General features: G+C 37.0%; 1 long non-coding RNA gene across 1 annotated transcript; it reads left to right on the forward strand.

Moving 5' to 3' along the window:
• The first annotated feature begins 19,979 nt into the window (after nt 1–19,979).
• On the forward strand, nt 19,980–21,926 carry LOC126765526 (uncharacterized). The gene is made up of 3 exons (XR_007668496.1): nt 19,980–20,212; nt 21,444–21,658; nt 21,723–21,926. It is a non-coding gene; the product is annotated as an uncharacterized LOC126765526 (long non-coding RNA).
• The last annotated feature ends 1,746 nt before the right edge of the window (nt 21,927–23,672 follow it).

A 23,672-nucleotide genomic window follows, 5' to 3' on the forward strand; every position in this document is an offset into this window, starting at 1 on the left:
GAGTGTTGTATACTCTGCTTATTGTTGTTGTGTTGTTGAATACTCACTGGTTGTTACAGTGCAGGCGCTTCTGCTGCCAACTCTTTTCTTCACGACATTATTCCCTTTTGCCAATGCGCATCGATCTACTATTGATTCTCAACCTTTTGCTTACTTGCGAAATCATTAGGCAGCGCTTTGTATGTGTCGCTACAATGGCCATAATGCCAATTGTTTGGTATTGTATGGGCGAAAAATATGATATTTAGCGTGAATGGTGTTATGTGGCAAGAATGTGTGGCTTTGATTATAATGTTGCAATAACAATAAAACTAAATACAACGGTATATCGACGTAATCGTAATTAGCATTATGGTGAGAATTGCATTTTGGGCGCGGTTAAGTGTTTAGGGAAAGATCTTTCCCATTCATCGCATATCGAATGGGAGGTGTGTGTACATATTACTTGCGAAGTTCTTGGAGAATCTATGCGTGCGACCTGCGTTGCATAATAGCATATGCAAATTTTTTGAGTTTTTTGCAGGGCGTTTTGAGTTCTGCCTACAGCCTATTAAACGATAAGCAGATTTCGCTTTGCCTATTGCCAAGTTGTAACTAACACTTTCGCAAGATTCTCTTTATTATTTGTTTATTACAACTTTCTTCTTTTGTTGAAAACAATATTTCTCACTTCAAATTGCATTGTTGTTTGCTTTGTAATTTTTTGTTTGCTCTGTGTTTGCGTTGATTTTGTCTAATAAGGCGATATATTGTGAAATTTGACGCGTTTGGTTATCTGCGGTGTTCTTCGTGTCTTTTGCTATTTGCCATTCTCAATGTGCCATTTCTGCATGCCCTTTGTTTGCCTGTCAGTGGCATTGTCTCGTCCAATATTTTTTCACTCGTTGCGCATTTCGCATTTCCTCCATTCACTCATATAATGTATTAATGTGCTATTGTACCTTTTGTGGAGTTGCCTTTTGCAGTTATTATTCCCTCTTTTGCACTAAATCTTTTTGCCGTTTACTTTTTAGTCGTGCAATTTTTTATTCATATTTTTTTTTTGTGTTTTTTTGTTTTCTGTGTAATGCTAGTAGCGATAGAGTCACTGATTTCTACAGGTGCATGTGTTTGTTGTCTTTTCGTTCTTTTTTTGCTATTTACATATTTATTTATTTTTTTTTTTATATTTTTGTTATTGTTGTACTTTTTATTTGTTTGCCTTTTGCTTATGTTTCTCTGTGATTACCATTCAAATTGATTTGTAATTGATACTTAACAATTTATTGGCATTTTTTATGAGACTATAAATTGACAAACATGAAAATTTGCCATTAACATAAAAAAGTGTTAACGAGCGAATGGCTACGAATGGGTGTGCAAAAATTGGCAACATAAATGGTAGAAAGGTAATTTCAGTGTAGGAAAATAAAGAAAAAATTAAAATATGAATAATAAAAATAGAATAAATAAATATTATTTAAGAGACATTTGTATGCAATTCGCTCGATTTTCTTTGAAATTTTTAGTTAACGGTCTACTGTGAAATAAAATTTAATATTGGCATATATAAGTAGTTTTATGCTTTATGCTTTCACCTCGCGAAAAAATACTTCCATTCTAGACTTTTGCCAAGTTCACAATTTTATGCATTAATTTTTCTAACTTTGCCATAATCCTAGTTGACTCCTTTTTAATGCATCTTACAGATCAAAACTTTTAAGTTTAATAAGTAGGTAGGTTGACATACAAGTAGGGAAGAGCTGAGTAAATATTGAAACGATCACTATTACCTCTAACAATTATATATCTTTAACTTATGCTTTGGGTAACAAGTCCAACTAGTTAAGTTTTATAAATATCTTAGACCTAGTAAACCTAGTATATATTCTGACAACCAGAAGGAAACTTCGGAGAACCTATAATATACATATATATACAAGGTACATAAATGATGGGCTGAATCAATATCGATCTGAAATTTTGCACACGTCCTCATCTCCCCAAGAAGCTGCTTATTTGTCGGAATCGGCGTTATCGGATTATAGCATATAGCCACTGTACAAACTGAACGATCGGAGTAAAATACTTTTATATAAAAGAAGATCCAAGTTGTAAGATGGATGCATAACGTTCTCCCAACAAAGTTCTTGGAGCTTCAGGCGAGTTAATATCCATCCTGGCGTTGCCCTGATAGAACGCAATTCCTCTTTTATGAGCCAAAGCTGGTCACTTCGTTTGTTTACTTTACACTGTCCATTTGCTGACCGTAAAGGTTCAAATTGATATTAGCAGATGATTCCCTGCCAATCCCACCATCAATATAGCAAAGCTTTCCTGACCGATAATCTTTCAAAATTGCTTTTAATAGCAGGAATGCCGGTATTGCTAGTTTTCAAACCGATCGAAGAGGGTTCTTTCAGAAGTTGGTTTAGTTAAGGGGTTACATGGGCTTACGGGTTTTAAGTTAAGGTTTTAACTAAGTTCTAGGTTAAGGTTTAAAGGGTTTCCGAAGGGTCACCGGTAATAGCGACGCAATGGCCGAGTTCAAAATATTTTTCTCCAAAAATTTCAGAACATCTTTTGTTAATAGGGTATGTTTGTAGCAATAAAAAATTCTAATAAAATATTAAATTTTTTATATGAGAAAAAATTGTTGTTGTTTTTTTCCCGAGGAAACTAGTTTAACCTCTTAACAGATTGGTTTGTGAGTAATACCTTGCTTCGAATGATCCAATCTCTGTAAACACGTGCTACAAATTGTTCTGACGGTTATTGATATTTTAAAGAAATCATGAGGGATGGACGTAGTCATTGCCCGATTTTATAGCGGCGAAATGTAATTTTTTCGCCAAATGTATTGTGAAGTACTATTTGGATCCACAACGACAATTTGTATTATATTTGATATCTCATTTCCGTAAATATGCCGAGTTTGGAGATATTCAGAAAGAGAAGTGTTCGTCTTTGCGTGGATCAAACCAATTCAGCCATAAAAACTGTTCGCGAACGATTTCGCAGAAATGTGACACGATCAATGTCGACACTTATTGCAGATTTTCACAAGAAAGCCCATAGTAGGTCAAATCCTCAACTTCTTATTCGTTAGAAGCAAATTAGGCGCAACAACTGGAAGTGACTTCTTCAGTGGCACGTGGTCAAGGACAGTGAAAGTATACTTTTTACAGTGAAAAATGTTGAAGAAATTGAATAAGCAAAACGACAAAATCTGTACAAAAACTTCTAAAGACGCAACAAATGTTTTTCAAAGGGTTCAACGTGGTCACCAACCAGTTGCTGTAATGGTTTAGTGGTGAGTGTCTTTTAATGGCGTTATACCTCTTTACTTCTGTGAAGAAGGGTACCATCAAGAAGTTTTAAATGACGTAGCAAAGCAGTTAAACAATACTTTCTTCCAGCAGGCAAATACTATAAAGCAGTGGCTTAAACGCAATATTCCTGCAGAAGATGACGATTTCAAATAAAATTGTGTATATTACTCAATTGCATACAATGCTTACATTATTAAATAATATTATTTTATTAAAAAATCCATTATAATTCCATTTTAATACTATATATTATGGCAGAGCTAACTACAGTAGTAGAAGTATTATTCAAAGTATTGTCCATCTGAAGCTGTAACATTTTCCCAACTTTCTGGCAATTTGTAGATTGGCGGTCAAGAATGAATCAAGCCAATTTTTGTTACCCTCATCTGCGAAAAACTTTAATTTTATTATTTATATTCAAATCCGTGTATATCCACGAATATAAAATACTCATTGGTCTATCAAAAACAGGAGCCGGAGCTCAACAATTGCGCTCTATAATGTTAAATATATATGAAAGCAATTGCCAGAAAAAGGAAGTGGAAGGCGTGTCTGGTGGGCGTGCGGCTATCAAAAATGCAACACTTGTTTTCTACAACAACTTCTGCAGCCGTTGCGCTTCTTAGAGCGCATTGCAATTGAAGAACTCTCCAAGTAAAAGTGAACATAAGAAGGTGCAGTAATTCTTTAGCGCAGCGTGCTCTTTTATCTTCACATTCTCACAAGCAACAAATCAATGAAATCGCAAGTTGTACGAGCATGCAATGGCCCAGATCAACTGCAGCAACAACAATAGCAACAACTTACATCACTTGCAGCAGGAATATTCCCACGTTTGAGCACAAAAAAAGATCGTTGAGTGCAGCAAACCGCAGTCGCGTAGGCGCGCAGACACAATGTTTGAAGCAAGCAGCAGAGACAGGCACAGATGTTGCGGCACAGAGTTCGGAGGGATGATTACAAGATTTGTACAAACCTACATACACCTGAATCCATGTTAGTATGTATTTCTTGCTGCGGCGATGGCAGCAAAGATTGCGCAGGCGCAATCATGCTGAATGTGCCGTAAGTATGTGTGCATATATGCATGTTCGGTTGTGTACCTGTCTGCCTTACCTACATGTAAAACATATGTACATACTTATAGTATGTCATTACTGTGTGTGCTTGCATGCGAGAAGTTGGGATTTTATTGTTTATAAGTACATATGTAGTATATACGGATATGTATGTATGTCTATGTGTTATTTTCACGAAGCAGCCTCACAAAACAGGTTCTAGCCACTTGTGACTCAAGACTCTTATCTCATCTCAATTCATTCAATTTGATTTCTCTGCGGCTTCCTATCTCGACTTGTTGTTTTGTTGTTGTTTAATTATTTTTACTGACAGCAGCAGCTGAGCGGTGAAATATTTGTATTTGTAGGTATGTATGTATGTACATAGGCTGTACCTTTCTGCAAATCCTGTTGTAAGGTCTAGTATTTATTTTGAGGCTATATTATGCTCCAATTTAGTAGAAAGTTAAGTACGTTTTGTGAGATAATATTCCTTTAATATGAAATTTTATGTAATGCTATGGAGCTCATATGCAATGAAATTTTGTCCTATCGGTGGTTCAAGTGCACCTTCGGATGTTCCGTAATCTTGGCTTCCTGTAAGCGGCTCAGTTTTCAAAGTCGAGTTTTCTTGAATAACGTCGTCAATTAAGATCTAAATGATTTTAGAGAAGATGACGAACGAATAAAATTATATTTATTGCCAAGAATGTCAAGGATCGCAACAAATTTTTACTGACCTTTTAGAAAGCCCAAGCGAATACATTAAACCTTATTACACACGACCTATTCATCCAAAACTTCTGAGACTTGCTCCAAACTTCAGTGGCTAAAAATGCTTGACATCATTTGGTCAATGGTTTTTCCTTCTTAAAATATTTTAATCTTGTGGGTAGGACATTTTTTTTACGAGGGACTTAACCATTTTGTCATGGCAAAATATGGGTTCGACACCAGTTTCTTAGCATTATCAAACAAGTTTTTAATAGCATACACCATTTGGCCGGCAAAGACTTACATTTGAATTCGGTGAGATGTTATTTCATAAGGAAATTAAAATTTGTGTCACTCTGTGCTTGACGGTGATCACCATGGAGCCCGCCACAAGTAAAGAGAGAAGCACGAGGACGCATTTTCTCACTCGTTCCATCCAACATAGAAGGAATTCCTCTGCTAGCTCTGGGTAGCGGGGTAGTAACAACATTAAAATCGTGATGTTTTCCATCTATTTGATCAATGTTATATAATATGGTCTACAACTCTGCTTCCGGTTTTTTTTTTTATAAATTTAAGGCTTTATTGTATAAAAACGGTTGCAAAAATGTTATTCAAAATATTGGCCGTCGCTAGCTTCTACTTTTGACCATCTTTCTGGCAGCATGCGTATTCCGTGACGAAAGAACTCCTCATCTTTCGAGTCGATCCAAGTATCAATCCGTTTTTTGAATTCTTCTTAAGAACTGAAGTGCTCGTTAGCTAGACCGTGTGCCATCGATCGGAACAAGTGGTAGTCAGATGGAGTAACGTCTGGAGAATACGGCGGGTGGGGTAAGATCTCCCATTTCAGCGTCTCCAAATATTTTTTGATCATCTTTGCGACGAGAGGCCGAGCATTGTCTTGCTGGAGAATGACTTTATGGGGTCTTTCCTCGTACTGTGGCCGTTTTTCTTTTAGTGCTCGGCTCAAACGCATCAATTGCGTTCGGTATCGATCTCCTGTGATGGTTTCACTTGGCTTTAGCAGCTCATAATATATCACTCCCAGCTGGTCCCACCAAATGCAGAGCATGACCTTGGTGCCGTCAATGTTCGGTTTTGCCGTCGACGTGGAGTCATGTCCAGGCTTTCCCCATGACGTTCTTCGCTTAGGATTATCGTAGTGGACCCATTTTTTGTCGCCAGTTACAATGCGATGTAAAAATCCCTTTCGGTTGTGCCTTTGAAGCAGCTGTTCACATGCAAAGAAGCGCCGTTCGACATCTCTTGGTTTCAAGTCGTAAGGAACCCAGTTTCCTTGTTTCTGAACCATCCCCATGGCTTTGAGGCGTTTTGCTGTGTCACTTGCAACGATTCGGCCAATTCTTCTTGGGTTTCAAACGCATCTTGGTCGAGTAATGCTTCCAATTCAGCATTTTCGAAAATCTTCTCCCTTTCACCACCATGCCGGTCTTCGACTTCATAATCACCATTCTTAAAACGTTGAAACTATTCGCGACATGTTCTTTTCACTTAGGACAGCCTCACCGTACGTATCCGAAAGCATTCGATGAGCCTCATCCGCACTTTTCTTGGAATTAAAAAAGAAAAGCAAAATTTCCCGCAAATGTCGAGAATTCGGCTCAAAAAGCGACATTTTCAGTTGACAATAAGTTTGGATGCAAACAGATCTCTACAAATATTTTGTTGGGTTAATGTTGACACAAATGTCCAAGATCGATATAAAACGATTTAATCGACCAGTGCTTGACCCTAGAGACATCTATTGGAAAACGGCGGAAGCAAAGTTGTAGACCTAATATATAATTCACACAGCTCATAATTCCATCTTAAGCGATATGGCCCAATATCTTTTGAAGGAAAGCAGCACTATCTGATCTGCGACAACATAAAATTCTCCTGAAATGTTATTGACGAGAAGAGCCAAGCTAATTGCCCTTTTGGGTACATTGTGACTATATGAACTACTAATTATAAATTTTCTCGATAAGAGACGACTTCACTTCTCAAATGCTAACAGACTCTCGCACTCAGTATCCGGTTTTAATAATCTTCTCATATTTCTTGGGACGATATGTAGTATATACTATAAAAAACGGTTAGTCGGAAGACAGAATTATTAGTGAATTTCGGAAGTGTAAAGTAGAGCTTCAAAATCAGTAGACTTAATCAAAAGTTTAGAATACGTACATATTTATATTTTTCTTGAAGGGTATACATGTTGTGAGTGTCTACTCAAATTAATGATGAATGATTACAACTTCCCCCGATCATTTTTTCTTTCTTAATTGTATTTCTTATTCACCACGCCTTGTTATACAATTGGTATGAAAGTTGTATGTCTTTTCTACAGGTATCGCAATGAAACTGCCGTTTTGGTGAGGCTCCTACGCAATTCTACTGTTTCTACTTTCCATTTCTCTTCCCCTTACTTCTCGCATTAACACAAGAGTGCACATTTTTCATTGTGTCACTGGGCAGATCATTATATGTTCCATTTTATGGACATATAGCGAGACTTTCTTGCTCTTTATGCTCCTTTTTCGTCTGAATGAGGAGCTAAAAATGAAACAAGAACTTCCAAATATGAAATCGTGAACCACAAATGTTTTGTCATTGGCCGCGTGGAGGTGCACTTGTTATTGCATTTTCGTCTCTTCTGCTTCTTCTTGTGGACGATTTATTCTACACTTGCGGTGTTGCAGCTGATGGTTGTGACGTTTGTTGTTCTTCTCGGTCACTGCCTTGGTTTGCCTTTCTTGCGCGGACCGACATCTGCTCAACGATTTATTTCATTCAATGTTGGGCAATCTGGCGGATGAAGGCGATAGATTGATGTGCGGATATAGGCGTTTAAGCAGCGACAACAACTGTAAAGAAGGCAGCAACAGCAATAACAACATGTGGTCGCCACGCATGCGCACTGCGCAGGTACTTAAGGAAGGACTGTATGAAAGAAAGTTGTTAATAACATCATTTTTTGAATGAAATCCATTCACATATTTGAATTGTTGGCGCATATTAGCAATGTCATTTGTTGAAAAAAATATATATACTATATACGTATGTACATATATATATTGAAATTCAAAGTTTAAGTAAGTGTTTTTGGATATAAATACTATGATGAAAAAGTTGAAAAACAATTTCTCATATTACATGTGATATTAATACTTACGATTTATGTATATGAATGTAGATTCTTTATTTTCATATACATACATACATATGTATACTTGTATAATTTCTTCTGAAACTAACATTTTAAAGGAATTGAATCGGAGGAGGAGTTCTTTAGTCTTCTAAGTTGTTAACTATTGTTCAGAAGTTGGATCGCAAGTACATTTTCATGAATCACCAATCGACAATGGGACATTCTTTAAGTTTACTTTCTTTTTCTTTTAGTTTGCTTTACATTGGACATTGGACATGGCCTCGATAGAGAATGTTGTTTCTCATATACAAAGATGCCTGAACTCGGTCCTAACCCTAACCCACACTTTGTGTCATATGCCCAATATAGGTGAGAGCACCCATTCGTTGAAATTTACCCTATACATATTTTGATTAGAGTGTCAGCAACGCAACAACAACAAAAATGAACAACAAGTATGTACTTTATTGTGTGCTCCTCTTCTTCTTCGGTATTGGGGTAGACACCGCTTGCGCGATTATAGACGAGTTTACAATAGCGCACCAGTCGTTCTTCCTGAGCGCCAATTAGAGATTCCAAACGAAGCCAGGTCCTTCTCCACCCGATGTTTCCAACGAAGTGGAGGTCTTCCTCTTCTTCTGTTTCCTCCGGCGGTTACTGCGTCGAATACTTTTAGAGCTGGAGTGTTTTCGTCCATTCGAACGACATAAACTGGCCAGTGTAGCCACTGTCTTTTAATTCGCTGAACTATGTCAATGTCCCCGTATATCTTATAACACTCATCGTTCCATCGAATGCGATATTCGCCGGTTAAGCGCAAAGAACCATAAATCTTCCGCAAAACCTTTTCCTCGTAAACTCGTAAAGTCTCTCGTCCGAGGCTGTTGTTTTCTTTTCCTTGGGGGCGTTTTTACGTGGCGGGTCCCAAACGCAGCGCACAACCCTGAGGAGGTATGATGCGCCTTCTCAATTTAGCTCGCCTTCAAACGGATGTTCTTTGGCTACCCAGAGGATACTTCGTCAAAGACCGGACGTCGTGAGCTGTTTGAGCCATATGTAAAAGAATCGATTCTGGCCACTTCCAAGTGAATGGCAGTCAGAGAACCTTCTTCACTTGCGTGAACTCTATACATGACTTCATCCTTCATGAATACATGCTCCAAATCCTCATATTTGTATTTATATTCAATTTTTGTAATTTTGTACTTCTGTACGTTAAAATCTTTGCTTTAGTGTCTAGCTTGAAGAAATCGTCTTCAAAGTGTATATGAGGATGAGCTTATGATTCTTAAAAAGTATTCAATAAATCAAGCACTGAGAAGCAGCTGCGAGCTACAAGCCGAAGGCATCTTCAGTATTTATTTTCATTTTTTAATAAAACAATCTTCTAATAGCTATCTGTATGGCTCATTACCATTCTGCAGACAGCTGCCAAAATATCCAGAATAATCAACTATGAAAATATTCTTAAAGAAAATTTAAATTAAGTTTGCTGTCACTGCCATTGTTCGCGGGCATAAAACTAATGGATCAATATTTATTTTTATTAATTTTTCACTCGCGAAACAATGCGAAGACGCCGCAGGAGAAAGCGAAATCATACTTATAAGAGTTGAGAGAACAACAACAGGAAGAATAACAACGAAAGGGTGCTAAGAAAATACAATTAATCAAATGAGTATGTAAAATAATAAGGAAATGCAAATGGCGATCTGTGAAAGGAAGAGCGGAAGCGCTAATCAATAAGCAGACAAAATCAATAACAGGAAAAAGGTCAAACTGTAAGTAGGGAGTCAATAGGATATAGCAAGCAGAAGTGAATTATAACGGAAGAAATTTGAGGGTAGCCTTTTTATTGATAAGAAAACAATGAGCATGTGAGGCATCCTTTTTCCACTTATTAATGACTGTCTTATTCAGGCTATTCTTGAAAAATGCATTTATTAGGCGTAGAAAATCTTCAATTAAGCCAAGTTCGGCTGCAAATATACTTGAGTGGTAACGAAGAAACGAAAATGGTATTATCATAGATTCTGCGCTGCTTAAGGTGTAACTCGGAAGCATACAAGAAAGGAAAAAAATGAAAACCGTTTTTTCGACACCTGGATTTTAAGCTTTTCTACACAAATATGTTTTATAATATCGATATAAACTTTTGCTCTAATGCTACAAGAAAAGAAAACTCGCTTGCCATTGGCTGCGCTAATTCCTTTCATTTGCGAACAGCTTCTTTGGATTGGTTGAATGACGCCCGAAGCATAATTCGTTGGCGCTATTCTCGACGAGCTGCGAGGAAATACTTTTCAAATATTGAAACCTTTAACACACACACCTTATAAAATATCCATGTACATGGATACATCTAGTCCACATTATGTGCATACAAACATGCATGTACTTATGTAAATAACATCGTTTGTTACTGCTTTTATGACGCGATCAAATATGCAAATCGCATTGTATTTGTCCCACAAAAGGATAGCAGTTGGCAAGCGAGCACCCTTTCGCTAGGCGCGATCAACCCTTTTGAACGCTTCGGCGCTTCGTGTTACACATAAATTACAGCTGAGGATGCACCGCTTATTGTCCTGTGCGTCGACCAAAGCCTCTCCTCACCTCAACCCCAGCCACGAAGCACTAATAGTCGTATGGACGCATTCAACTCGTATTTCTTGCTCCTTGCGCCTCGCCTCGAGCACACACTTACTCATTGTACCCTTTCTTCAGGGCGCTGTATTTGTTTTGCTGTGCTTTGGTGCGCTGGCATGCTATTGTTCACCACTGACAGCACATCCTTTCGCCGCGCTGTCTTGAATTCTTAATTTCTTGCGTTGAATTCTTGCATGGAAATGAGGCAAAAAATCCGGATTTTTTTACTCCGCCGTGTCACTTCCGTATGCAAATTGGATTTTGAAAGGATTTTTCTTTGAGCTCACCTCTCGTTGTCTTATGTGCGCATATGTATGATGTATGATCATCTTAAGCTTGCAGTGATCGTCGACACCCTGACTATGCTGTGGGGTAGTCAATGTAGTCTCATCGTATCGTGAGAAAAAAAATCGTCTTAGGATGCATTGTGGACATATCGGGTATGAAAAAAGGATAAAACTGGCTGTGCGTAGCGAAATATTCAAATTAGGCTGCCGAGTGCTGTGTGTGTGCGCGCTGGAAACGTTGCATACTTTTGGGTATTTTTTATGAAAAAGTCATTAGGATGCGCATCGGATTTTTTCTCACAAACGAATTTGAATAATGCGTTTTGGCTTCATTTGTGATTTTCGTTTTTTTTTTGTAGTCTCCCGTTTTGCTGATGTCACATGCAACAGACCTTTTAAAGGTTTTCCGCGCTTTTTTCAATGACAGCCTGTCATTTTTTATATTTTGCCGGTTAATTTTAATTTCACATTTTTTTCGTCTAACTCTTTTTTTTAGTCATTTTTTCAGTATTTATATTTCGTACTTGTTTGTCTGGTTTTTTTAACTGCCACCTTTTTTGTGAAATTTCACAGCATCCTGTCGCGCTTTTCAAACGCTGATGTTCTAACCTTCTCATACAATTCGTGTTTTTTTCTGGTATTTCCTGCCTATTTGTAAAAAAAAGCATTTACATATTGGCGCTACAAAAAAAGAATGGAAAATGTATGACAATTACTATTTTTTGCGTGTATTTTCATTAACGAAAAATCCTCTTTTCTACGCACAAACACAATTTTCCTTTTTTTTTGGTTCTATTCGCCTTAGGAATTGGAATTGTGCGTGCGCTTTTTGCTTTTGAATAAGGCTTTTTTTTGCATAAATAATAATTGCCTTTGTGATCCATTTTTTGCATATTCTCGGTTGCCTTTTTCAATTGCGTTGTGCGTCGTTGCTGTTTTTGTCAGGGTTTCTGTTTCACTTTTTTATTTGTAATTTTTTTTTTACAAAGTGTTGCGCTTTTTAGCCAAAAAAGTGAAAAATTGTCAAAAAAATTTTGTGTACACGTGTTTTCAGACAGATTTTGTTATTTTTTGAGAGCTGCCAATTATAGAAAGTGTGCAACTTAATTCCGTCGCAGATCTTTTAGGAAACCGGTGATTTGCTGTGGCATGAAAATAATTTTTTATTAGACTTAAGCATTTCAAACGTTAAAACGAAAACAATTATAATAAAAACTGATTTAAATTTCATTATACGTTTCATGTAATGGAGATGTAATCTCGTGACAACATTATTAAAATCACATTGACTCCCGAATCGCTGTTTCTAATATGGTTAACGGTGACTAAATCGTTTGATTTTTTTACGATTTTTATAGTTTTTTTGTAATATTAATTCGTTACAAATCGTTCGTTTGTTAAATTTTTTTGGAGTACACATTTAAGGGGTTACATGTGTTTCGTTGGGTAAAAAACAGGGTTTTCTCATATAAAAAATTAAATACTTTATTAGAATTTTTTATTGTAATATTGAAGAAAAAATTCTGAAATTTTTGTAAAAAATATTTTAAACTCGGCCATTGTGACGCCATTTCCGGTGACCCCTCGGAAAAAACATACTCCGCGTTGGCAGGATAACTCCTTATACATAGGATCATCTAAAGTGAAAAAATACGTGTTTTAGTTAAAAACTTAACTTAGAACTTGAACGAAGGAAAAAAAACTGAAAATTGGATATTAGACAAATATTTTAACAAACAAAATTTAAATTTCAGTGAAAATGTCGCGAAATTTTTTTTCAAATAGTTGTAATCTAAAAAAAAACCTTCGTCCAAGTCATTAAGAATTGGATCTCAAAGACCTGTGGAAGATTTCATGTAGATCGGTTGAGTAGTTCTCAAGAAATCTTGCCAACCGACTTCAAAAACACAGTTTCGAGAAAAACGCGTTTAAAGACGACGCACTTAGCCTAGCTAGCCTCGAGCGCACAAGTTCTCAAGGATGTATCTCCCGAAACTATTACTCGGATCAACTAGAAAATTTAGGACAATATTATAGATGTTGTAGAATTTAATAAGCCAATAAAAAAATCGAGTATACTGTGCAATAATTCAATAATATATGTATGATTCTACGCTATAATGCGATCGTTATATTGTTAGGTGATGTGGTAGCGCTTAGTGCAATAGAAGATTCCATTCAATCGAAAATTATATATTATATATTTTTTAAGGATTCCCACTTTGGCTTGTACAAAAATAATAAACTATGATTTAAATGAATTTAAAACAAATAGGGTGTGTGAGGAAGAGTTTAATTTTTCAATACAAAGAAATGAGGAAGGGCAAAGCCAGAACCTAACTTATATGTCTTCGTACTTTGCAGCAACAATTTAAAGGTGTGTGAAATATTTTGAAGAGTCTGGACAACTTTGTTATATTTGATATTAAGTAATTGCCATCGCTTCAAGTAAATTTAAATGTAATTTTAAGGTGCAAGCATGTTTCCCTAAATAACTGAACTATTAAGTTAAAGTCGAGAAAGTCATGGTTAAACCAGTTGCATTATTCTTACACATTTTACTCGATTCAGTTTCCTTATACATATGTACATAATGTATGTACAATATGTCAAGCTAAATTTATAATTTTAAGGATTGTACACAATTAATACTTTTAATTTCTGAGTTTAGTAAATTAAGAAAATATATATGTACATAAATGAAAAAAAGATAGTATGAAAAAGTAGTAAAGGCGTACAGTGGTGTTCCTCAATACAGAGTGTGGAAAAATTAGAATTATGAATGGATATTTGAAAACAAAAATGATTTCTAAAAGTTCTTGAACAATTTGAACACAAAAACCAATTGGTTCAATATTTTAAAAAGTAAGGAAAACCTTAGTTCGGGTGCAATCGAACAATTTATTATCTTGCAACATGCAGGAATCAAAGCCAGGGAAATAACTTAAGGTGTAAAACGTTAACCAGAGGATCGGAATGAAAGTAATGTTAATATATAATATATAATATATGCATACATATAATATATATATAACTCATACATTGACCGATATATTCGGCATAAGGTTTGTTAGAATAACGAAAATCATTATAAATAATACACGGGAGTAGTATTGCCTAGCTTTTATCTATTTTCACCAAGACCACATACAAATAACATGTTACGTACTAAAAACTCTTTTCTGGGTTTAATAAAGTACCTCACATATAATCACCAATCATATGGAGTAAAGTCAGACGGATATTCGAAAATCATGATATTTGTTACATGGGGGGCCCAAGTCATAAAGATGCTCATTGTGTACACTCGCCTGGCTGGTAAATCCTGGGACTCTAAGCCAAGCGGTAGCATTGAAGATCATGCTGGAACTCACAACGCACCAGCTAGTAATCAAACTAACAGCTAAACATACCATGATTCAAATAACAGCAGAAGGGTATGGCAAAGCGAGGGTAATATCGTCTCTCCCTGGACAGTAAGGATAAATGGAGTAACTCGACGCTTGCCCTGCGGCTAAGAGACAACACCATTAAGTGATATGCTCGAAAATGTTTAAAGACATTGGCGCAGGCGCTTCTGGGCTGCGTACCAATCTTTCCATTCCTATGGGGCTTTTTCGTAGTATTTTCCAAGCAGAAGTCTTTGCTATTAGTCAGTGTGTAAAGATAAACTATCGCAATAAAGGTCATATTCAGCGATAGTCAAGCGGCACCCTTAACGATCTCAGCGTATTAAATTAAACGTTATTGGTGTACAGCATATCAACTCGAAACCAAGAACAACTCATCTGGTTGCCTGGTTAAAAGGGTGTAGCCGGTAATGAACTGGCAGATGAGCTTGTCCACTTGGCAGCAGCCTCCAAGAAGATTGAACCGGAACCTTGCATTGCGATCATTCACCATACCATACAAGAATTGCTCTGCAAGGAGGAGTGAATAGGCAGGGCAAGGTATTGGCAACTCATAGGCATGTGCCAGGCAAAGTTGTTAATGAGTGGTTACAATCTCATGATGTTTGAAAATGTAATCAAACTTTCGAGTGAACGTACAACGGGCACTGTATGCTCAAGAAACACCTAACATGCGTATGGACTGTTGTGCTTACTGAAGGGACGCCACAATAAATCTTAGGTCTCGGTGTATGCCTCAATTTACTCTATCCAACTACTTGTTTGTTTCTATGATTATAGAAATAAAAAGTATAAAGCTCTCATAATTTTAATAATTTTTTTTTTAAACTTTAGCATTATGCTCATCTTCATCAAGGATTCCTAACTATTTCTGTAATAAATTCATCTCCATTCAAATAGACCATAGGTCCATATATTGGACCCATCAATTTCTATATTTCTCCCACTTACTTCCATACAGCACTGCAGGTTAATTTGATGCATTAAATTGCATCTTTAAAAAATAATTAAAAAAGGAAGGTACACGAAAATCAATATGTAGAAAAGCGAAATACAAGGTGTGTTCCAAAGTAAATAGGACTTTTTGAATCCAGCGCCCCCTGGTAGCGACATCTATATGTTGGCTGGTGCGTTGGAATCTGCTATCTTTATCAATTGTCCAGTGGGAGTTTCCTGACATTTCATTGATTGGAAGTGAAGTTATTGCGTTTTAAGCGTCAGTATGTTTGTGTTATTGGTGCGAAAATGAGCTTCGAACAAAGAGCCTATCCCGCAAAAATTGACTGACGACCAAAAATTGCTCAGAATCCAACATTCGATGGACGCTTGTTACCAATTATTTGATCAAAAATCACTTTTTAATTCACCTGATATGGCACCGTGCCATTAACCACTTTGTCCATGAAAGGAAAGTGTTATGCAGACGTAGAGGGCATCCAAAGGCTTGCACTGGCATACTGGTGGCCATACCGGCCAACCAGCTAAAAACTGTACTATTGAAGCAGAAGGAGACTGATTTTGATATGATTTTTGCACATAATGGTAGACATATTAGAATCAGCGCATGAAAGCATTTGTGTAATGGCAAAAATAAAAAAAAACGAATCACGGAGTCAAGAATGAATGGGTTGGTTCCTAATTAAAATACTTAAATAAAAATATATACTTATGTACATCCAATACAATGTACATAATCAATAAATTAATTATTAAATATGCAAGTATGTGTGTTCCTATACAAGTATATGCATTCGAAGGAGACGCCCCCTTCCTAAAGTAAATATTATGAAATTAATGAGCATTTCGTTTGTTATTTATAATCAAAATGTTGAATTAAATCATTTAATTACTTGCTTTTGAGGTTGTTGTCGGTGTTGTTGCTTTGGGCAATGATCACGAGTCGCAGAGCTCAAGCAAAGCTTACAGCATCAACTTCGCCTTTGCTTTAACAACCGGCAATAATTGTGAGCGTGTTATTTTATAATAAAATTCAAATGTTTCTTTCTCTTTTTACCGCTAAATGTGCCTGCAACAACAATATCATATACATATATTTATTATTTAAAATGTTTCGTGTTTTTTATTGCTATATTCTAAATGTTAATTTTGTGCTCATATTCTAGAAATTCCAATTCTGCTTGTATATTTAAAACCACAGATTAAGGAACATATATATGCTATCTACATACGTACATACATACATATATGTATATCCACTTAGGCAAACACACGTAGAACAGCATGTTTAACGAAAAAATGATTAATTATCAAAATTTGAGTTGCAAAATTAAAATTCAATTTCAAAATTGCGTTGGCTTTTTGTTGCGGATTTCTTTCCCGTCCTTTTGTGGTCTGTAATTTTTATACTCTTGCAGCATGTTGCAACAGAGTATAATAGTTTTGCTCACCTAACAGTTGTACATATCTCCTACAACTAAGCGAGATAGATATGAGTTTATAGGTATACTATATATGTATATAAAATGATCAGGATGATGGGAGTAGAAATCCGGGTGAATGTCTGTCTGTCCGTCCGTGCAAGCTGTAACTTGAATAAAAACTAAGATATCTTGAAACTTGGTACACATGTTAATTGGCAAAAAAGTAAGGCAGACTTCGTAGATGATCGTAATCGGGTCACGTCCACAAAACGCCATTTATCAAAAACGTATAAAAGGCATTAAATTTATGTCATTTTAAACCCAAGATGGCATGAGAGGGCTCTGTGGGAGCCGGGGTAAAAATTTTATGATAGCCGTGGCAATACCCACATTTAGATGAAATCCAATATTTTAGGATCCGCGCAATCGATTTGAACTAAATTTAGTATGTGGTATTCTTATCATATTCCTATAACACAGTACGAAAATGGACGAAATTGGACTACAACCACGCTTACTTCCATATAGCACAATTTTAAATTCCATTTGATTCTTTCGTTCTCCAGTACATAAATCAAGAAGCAATTAATATAACGGGATAAAACTTTGCACGAATAATGTATGTCACCTTGTGACCGAAAAATGTCCAAATCCAATCAAAACCGTTCAAGCTCCAAAGCACCGAATATGGGGACCCCAGTATCTACAGTTGACCTTTGACAGAAAATATTGGTCAATGTGTGGGATATACAATTGAAATTCAGAGAGAATTTTTTCGTGATAATAGTATCTCAGTGCATCAAAATGGTTTGAATGGGGTCAATAATTCTCTGAGCCCCCATATACATAATATAAGGATTTTTGAACTTCCGGGTGACTTTATGCCGCATATATCGGCCAATATGTGAGATGTCTCAATGAAAATGAGCGTGTTTTACTCACAACAGAGTATCTATGTGCCTAAAATAGATAAAATTTGGCGAAAACTTGACCTAGCCTCCATATAACTAATAATAATAGGATTTTCGAACATCCTGCTGACTTCATGTGCCACGATTTTAGCTTTTATATCAAACCTTATGACGAATATGTCGGTCAATGTATGAGTTGCTGGGTTCCGATCCTCTGGTTGACGTTTTACACCTTAAGGTGTTTAGAGAGCTTTGATTCTTACAAGTTGCAATAGTATAAAATGTTCGTTTGCACCCGAACTTGGCTTCCTTACTTGTTTACTTTTATTTCTGTAACGTTGTTTTGCTACTACCCCATTATCGCCTCCGCAATTGCGATAACATACATATATACAATACAATATAGACGTAGGCACAGTGGAGCAAATAGTTATTAGGATTTTTACAAGATTGAACCGTAATAGATTATCAGATTGGATAACCAAGCTCCAAAGGATTATGACTCCAAAAGAAGATGTTCATCTAGGTGTTGAATATCTTTAAATCTGTAAAAAGAGGTATCAGATAATGCTTTCTTATTGTATCTCGCTATCCACGTAGAAACCTTTCAAAGTAAAGGATTAGAAAGAACCATAAATATATCTCATTTAAGCTTAAAAGGTATTTATAATTAAAATTTTTAAATATAGTAGTGTGTAGTAAACATATGTATAATTAAAGAATAGGTTTTGCTATTTTTAATAAATTTGGATTGTCTTATGTTTATTTCCTTCAAATTATCAATAAAGTGCTTACTGAGGGCTAATCAAATTTGACTCGAGCTGCAAAACTTTTTAAGCAATTTAAAATAAATCTTTATTATTCTTCTTCTTCTTAATTGGCGTAGACATCGCTTATGCGATTATAGCCGAGTTAACAACAGCGCGCAAGTCGTTTCTTCTTTTCGCTACGTGGCGCCAATTGGATATTCCGAGCGAAGCCAGGTCCTTCTCCACTTGGTCCTTCCAACGGAGTGGAGGTCTTCCTCTTCCTCTGCTTCCCCCGGCGGGTACTGCGTCGAATACTTTCAGAGCTGGAGTGTTTTCATCCATCCGGACAACATGACCTAGCCAGCGTAGCCGCTGTCTTTTAATTCGCTGAACTATGTCAATGTCGTCGTATATCTCGTACAGCTCATCGTTCCATCGAATGCGATATTCGCCGTGGCCAATGCGCAAAGGACCATAAATCTTTCGCAGAATTTTTCTCTCGAAACTCGTAACGTCGACTCATTGGTTGCTGTCATCGCCCAAGCCTCGGCACCATATAGCAGGACGGGATTTATGAGTGATATAGAGTTTAGCTTTTGTTCGTCGAGAGAGGACTTTACTTTTCAATTGCCTACTCAGTCCGAAGTAGCACCTGTTGGCAAGAACAATCCTGCGTTGGATTTCCAGGCTGACATTGTTGGTGGTGTTTACACTGCTTCCAAGATAGACGAAATTATCTACGACTTCAAAGTTATGACTGTCAACAGTGACGTGAGAGCCAAGTCTTTATTATTACCCTCAAAAAATAGGCTCCTTTTGAGTAACTACAAGTATTCCAACGCTTAATCCAATTTTTCCTAGACTAGAGTGAATTTTGTTTTTTTCGATTGCGACTCATTTTTGGAGCGCCAGTCGTTAGGTTGTTGGACAGTTTCGACGACAAATTCACCTGTAATGACGCCTTTGAGGAATGAAAGGTTCTAGGCTACGTGACCAAGAATATCTTTTGCGACCTGTACTGTACCAAGACTTTTGTTACGCGTCTAGCAATAAAAATTTGATCAGATGGAGATCATGCTCAAGTCAGTAATCGTCCATGAATATATCCTTACGGCTGAAGAAATAAGTTCTTATATCTTGGTAGAGATCACATTAAAAACCGGTCAGTTAAATACCGATGGAGATTAAAATTGTGAGTAATTTGCAAATAAAAATAGCCGTTATTCACTTGTTATCGGCCACTGTTCACCGCCCGCCACTCAGCGCCACCCAGCATCAACGACGACAGTCCAAGTAACTAATCAGCACAATCGCCAGCACTCAGCAGTCAAGCGCTGGAAGAGAACATGTAGTACTCGTATAACCAGAGAACATAAAAAATAAAACAATGTATAACCGGTTCCGCAAATTTGGTGTTCTTTCAATTTTTGTTGTTTTTTGTTTTAATTTTTTGTTATTTGCACGAGGGCTGCGCTTTATTATAATTATTATTATGGCATATTATTTTATTTGTTGGTGTTGCTTCTGCGTTCTTCTAAGCCATGTCTCGGTGTTTGAAGTATTGAGGCAGCTAAAGGCAATTAATGTGAGAAGTTAATTTTGTGTTTTTGCCAAATGTTGTGTTTTTCATAGACTTTTACGCCACACAGATGTTTGCTACACGCTAATGTGATTGTACAGCACTTAAAGGTATGTGTGGTTGTGTGCGTGAGTGCCACTGTATGAGCAAGCATTTTATCATAAATTTTGTGTATGTTTAAAATTTTTAATTATACATAACCAAAGCTATCAACAAACCCTGAAATTAGTCATATTGTTGTAGTTGCCGGTATGTAAGTATGTATCGTGATTGTGTGTGCACTTACTTTGGCTTTCAAAAACTTTTATATTTTTATGTGTATGCATATTTATATTTTCCTGTATTTATGACAGTCAATACACACATAAATATAAATATATATATGTATACACTCGTAAATAATTTAATTTTATTCGCATGGGTCAAGGTCAGCCAAGCAAAATTTAGAACTTAGAATACTGAATGATGATTGGCGAAAATGTTTGTGTGTGTGTGTTTGGTAAATGCGAAGTAAAACGCTTGCACACGCTTTGTCTATTTTGCATTTTAAAAAGTCATTTGTGTGTATGTGTGTGTGTCTATAATTCGACTCTGATGTGATGGCAGATTATAGAATGAATGATGGCCTTTGAGGAGTATTTATTCGCATACCGGTTTTTAAAACTTTGCCGAATGGTTAATTAAACATTTGAATAATAAGAGAAATTAAGAAATATTTGTCCAAAGTCTGTGAGTTAAACCTGTTTGAAGATGTTCCATGTTTCCCGCTTTTTGAACAGCGTCTTAACAACTTACTTGTGTTTACTTAGCATCTACTAGATTAAGTCCAACTCCTATAGAAATAAGTAAGGAAGAGCTAAGTCAGATGTAACCGAACATTTTATACTCTTGTAACTTGCAAGGTTCAAAGCCGGGGAAATACCCTCCGGTATTGGCAAAATTAAAAAATATAGCGAAAGTGTTCAACTTCATTGTTCGACGAAATCGTGAATAGATTACAATCAAATTTGATATTATATTAATTTATTTGGAAGTCTAGTTTTATTACCATATTTTAGTAAGCGTCATCCGCGATTTTTATGACGGCAAATACCAAGCCATCTCCAAGTTGAAAGAGTGAGGGATGACATCACGGCTTCCACAAGCTGGTCAGGTGTGCCGACGAACGTAGATCTTCCACTGAGTCCTCACGCTCGCACCTGGCTTCCTTTAAAATTCTGAACCCCTGAGGAGCTAGAGGAAATGTTCCTTTATTGCAACCCCTTTCTCGACTCTCGACCAGAGAGTTATAAGACTCGACAGAACCGATAAACCATATCGGCAGGTGTTGATTCTCCTGAATAACGAGTCCTCTTACCAATATTTTGCTTCGCCTTGGAAGGGACAGGCCCGATGCCGTCCTAATCTAAGGGCCGTGGAGGAGTCACAAGCTGCTGGTGACCAACAGTACAGGTAGATTTAGAGCTTGTTTGCTGTTCCGTAACGAACTTAATGATTTTCTCTTATCTAATTTCAGCAACGAGGACGTTGTAAGTGCTAGACACGTGGGCGAAGCCAGCGAACTTTGACTTATCTCGGCCTATATGCCACACAATTACAAGCAGAGCCACCTCTAGTGATGCTAAAGAAAATTCTGGCGGAGGCCAGACGAAAGAAAGCCAGTTTCATTATTTTTTCAGACGTGAACTCAAGGCACACTCTCTGGGGAAGCTCGGACATAAACGCCAGAGATGGGTAACTTGTTGACTTCATACGTAGTCAGAGGTTTCTATATAAAGAACAAGAGAAACTCCCTCACTTTGGTAACTGCAGGCAGGGGATCTAACTTTGGCTAATAGCTCCCTTAATCTCTGAATTGAGGGTTCTTAATGCCCATTTTTTCTCTGATCATAGATACATTAGTTTTAACCTAGACAGAGCGAGTCCGGCCAGGTAGTCCTGTAGAAGCACGGCAGCCATATTTATGAACACGGATTGGGTCTTTTACAGCAAGAATCTTCGATCAGCTTTTCCGGTTGCGCCAGGTCGAAGCTCAATGCTATGCGCCAACGCGATCAATAAATTTAGTTCAGTATGCAGGTCTGTCCTTGAAGGCTTTTTTCCTCTGAAAATTCTGAAAGGAAAAGGGAAACCTCCTAGATGGACACCAGAGTTATCGGATATACATATAATCTTCGAGAAGAAAATTGTTCAATAAGGCCCCAAAAAACGGACTTAATGCAGAATTGGCCTGTATATAGTGGGACTTGTTATATATAAAATAGAGAAAGAAAGATCCTTTAGGAAAGGCAGTAGCTCTGCCTATGATGACAATGTAGCTCTTTTGGGTCGTAGTCGTTGGAGAAGGGGTGTAGTGAGCTTTTTCACGGATACATCGACGTTAAGAGGGAAAGTAGGTGACGGAGTCTTTTGTCAGGAGCTCTCCATCAACTCCAAGCTTTCACCAAGATAGCGGTACATGTACTGCTCCGAAGAGCATCTTTCACGTCGGAATCGCCAAGAACTGCAAAGCCAATTAGCTTGCTAGGGAGAACACCCTTTCCCCAATTTCAACTGATTGGAAGCGGGTCGGTTTTCCGATGTCTTCTTGCGTTCTGCCATTGGACTTTAGGACCTCCAGTGAGCTCAGCAAGCGTCAACAACCAGAACTTGTGCGACTGCGAGATCCTTAAGTCCCAGAGTAAACAGTAAGAGGTCCTTCCAACTACTGGCTCTTAGCAAAGCCAATTTCGATTCATTAAGTAAGTAGGGCATATTGGGGGCAAAGAAAGGCAGATTGGATTAATTTTTAACATTACTCAGGTCTGCTTGAGCACTTATTTTCAAGCACAAGTATATAAGTATAAAAAAGCATATGGAGTTAAGTCAGGCGGATGTTTCAATATCCTGAATATCAGATTTACGAGGAAGCCTTCGCACAAGAAGTTTTATCCGGATATATTAATTTGTGCTCGATTTGTATACTTGAAAGTGGAAAAATCAGATGGGTTTCAAAATTGTGCAACATAGGAATGTCAAAATAATTTTATGTACTAAATTTGATGGAGATCAGTCAGGTTGGTCCTGAAATATGGTTTTTCACCTAAATGTAGGCGGTACCAAGCCCGTCGTGGAACTGTGAAAGCGGATCCTATAAAGACCTCTCGTATCATTCCTGGTGTAAAATTCAATGTCTCTGTTGCATTTACTTTTTAATTTATCGCATTTTTAGTAGTTTATAAGAGGAGAAGGCGGAATTATACAAGTATATTAAACTTATCAGAGGTTCAATTGCCAAGTTACAGGTTTATATCTTAATTTAGTGCTCAGTTGTGGCAGTTTATAGGTTTTCGAGTAACGTTTTCCTGGCGTGGAAGTAGTCCGATTACCCTCATGAACGAACTTGACCTCACTTCTTCACCAGGGACCTAGTCTACCAAGTTTCATTAAGATATCTCAATTTTTACTCAAATTATCGCTTGCACAG

This window comes from Bactrocera neohumeralis, chromosome 2 (assembly GCF_024586455.1).
Source record: "Bactrocera neohumeralis isolate Rockhampton chromosome 2, APGP_CSIRO_Bneo_wtdbg2-racon-allhic-juicebox.fasta_v2, whole genome shotgun sequence".
NCBI classification, from domain to species: Eukaryota; Metazoa; Arthropoda; class Insecta; order Diptera; family Tephritidae; genus Bactrocera; species Bactrocera neohumeralis.